Source organism: Gekko japonicus, unplaced genomic scaffold (genome assembly GCF_001447785.1).
Source record: "Gekko japonicus isolate JY-2015 unplaced genomic scaffold, Gekko_japonicus_V1.1 scaffold836, whole genome shotgun sequence".
In the NCBI taxonomy this organism is placed as follows: Eukaryota; Metazoa; Chordata; class Lepidosauria; order Squamata; family Gekkonidae; genus Gekko; species Gekko japonicus.
This window is the reverse complement of record NW_015164695.1, coordinates 619,140-621,878: the sequence shown is the minus strand read 5'-3', so window position 1 is coordinate 621,878 and position 2,739 is coordinate 619,140.

Genomic DNA, 2,739 nt, shown 5'->3' with positions numbered 1-2,739 from the left:
ACAACTTTGTATCACCTTCCTTCAAAATGGCACATGCACAGCAAACACAGACAGTTCAAACAGACTGGCAGCCATTAAGGGTGCTAAGGACTACTGAGACAAACACTGATTTGTTTATGGATGATTTGTCTGATTTGGGACTGATTTAATGGTTTATTGAAACAATTGCCTGCAGAGTGGAGCACGGTGCAGCACCCATGGGGGAGCAGAAATCAACTGTGTTGTGTGAGAAGGCACACATGAGAAAACTGATTGCACTTTGCTGCACTTTTCGGAAGGAATAAGGCAAAGCATCCAGCTGAAAAGCTATAAGCAGGTTGGTGAACACACAACCGTTAGGAAATTTGGTAATCTGTTTACAACTGGAGAACAGGACATGAACTAAACCATTCAATGATTCCTGAAAACAATCCTGTGAGGTAGCTTGTCTTGAGATATTGACCAGCCCAAGGTCACCCAAAAAGCTTCATGGCACAGCAGAAGTATCTTCAACTTTGATCAGTTTGGTCAGTGATAAAAAAACAACCTCTAAATGTGAGCTGTCTCAAGAGAAATGGCTTCCTCTATACTTCCAAAATATTTCAGCGTCTTACAGTTTTAGACTATATATTAAGATCTTAGGCGTTCTTTTATGCAATGCAATGGATCCTGTGTGTGTATTCAGTGCTGTCAAGTCGCTTCTGACTTATGGCAACCCTATGAATGAATGTCCTCCAAAATGCCTGCTTGGGGTCAAGGGTAAACCCTGGTCCCACTGAGCCAGCCGGGGAGCCCCTGGACCCTCCAGGGAGCAGCAAAACTACCCCCACAGACCCTGCCAGCTCTGCCCCCAAAGCCCAGGACTCACCTACCTGCAGCAAGAGTCAGGGAGGGCCCCCTCTCTGAGATCCCAGCTGGTGCAGAGATGGAGATGCTAATCAAGAGGCAAGCGCTGCAGTAGCCAGGCTGGGGAAACTGGGCAGAAATAACTTCCAGCGCCATGATAATGCTGCTGCCTGGAAGGCCCTGAGCCCAGGCTGCCCAAACTGGAGAGAGAGCCAGTTTGGTGTAGTGGTTAAGTGCGCGGACTCTAATCTGGGAGAACCGGGTTTGATTCCCCACTCCTCCACTTGCACCTGGCTGGATGACCTTGGGCAAGCCGTAGCTCTGATAAGAGCTGTTCTTGAAAAAGAGCAGTTTCTGTCAAGAGCTCTCTCAGCCCCACCTACCTCACAGGGTGTCTGTTGTGGGGAGGGGAAGGGAAAGGAGTTTGTAAGCCGCTCTGAGACACCTTTGGGTAGTGAAGGATGGGGTATAAATCCAATCTCTTCTTCTTCTCTTCTTCTTCAAAGAGATGCCTACAGAAAAAGGCATCAGCTGCTCTCAGCTGGCAAAGATACTAGAGGGAGATGGATGGGTGCAGGGGAGGAGTGGTTGGTTGTAGGGGGACAGAGGCTAAGCTGCCAATGGGCAAACAGCCCCACGGAAAGGCACAGGATGCATCCAATGGCCACTGAAGATGAAGGGAGGTTGCTGTGGAGGATACGTGAGGGAAGAGGGGGAGGCATGGATGAGGGAATAAAAGGAACTTCCCAGAAACAGGTTGGGGAGGAAAACAGTGGCTGACAACTCCAGGCTGTGAGGGAGTTGAGTTAAGCTGGGAGGAGAAGGAACCAATTGATGGGAACCTTCCCTCCCATTCTGAGGCCTGGGAACTTCCCTCTGAAGGGGGAGCAGGATGATGGAGCACAGGCCCCTCAAGGGGAGCAATCAGGGCCCTACAATGTCCTATCATTAACAGCCATTCTCAGGTCTTGCAAACTGAGGACTGTGGCTTCCTTGACTAATTTAATTCTGGGAGAACTTATTTCTTTTAAAGCAAACAAACATATTTCAGGCTCACAGTACAGGAGAAATTCTGTACTGGCTTGCAGGCTCTTACTGTTAGGTGCCAGAAGTCAGGCAAAGCAGTCGTTCAAGGTCAGAGGTCCAGAAGTCAGGCAAAGCAGAGCTGGTGGCTTAGTGTCTATAATACATAATGCATCCATAGCTAACAGCCTGTCTTGGCTGGTTTCATAGCCCCACACCTAAAGGTCATGCTTACAACCAATTACTCAGAAGCAACCCTGCAAATACTCACTTTTGTTATCAGCAAGTAGCTGGCATCGGGCCAGGAGGCGTGCACTTTGCTGTCTTGTCTGTAGCTCTGTTCTCAGCCTTCGTCTGCGGCACTCTAAGGATGTAGGTGATACTGGTGGGCTGGGAACAGCCAACTGAGGTTCACCTGCTGAATCAGGGCTGGAGGGTGTAGGTGGCTCTGCACCAACTGTTGGCCATGAATCCTGACAAGCCTGCAGCACATTTTCTTATTGGTTAGCTTCTGTTAACTCAAGGCTGGCTACATGGGACTCCTCTTCTCCTGAGGAGTCCTCACTATTGCTGAGCCCTGGCTGGCTCATGACAAATTCCTTGAAGACTTGACTCATGGCTTTTGATATCAGTAGAACATTTGTGAACAAAAATGATTTACCGTAGAGAAGAGAATGTTGCCATAAAATGCTGCAGTGGATAAATACAGGAAGAACTCACATACCTGTGTTAAACAGGTCTATTCTGAACAGGGGTCATTTCGTAGAAAAAGAGCTAGGGGAACTCATTAGCATAACTCATTAGCATATGCCACACACCCTGACATCACCGGAAGTGTGTCATAAGGCCACACCCTCTGACATCACCGGAAGTGTGTCATAAGGCCACACC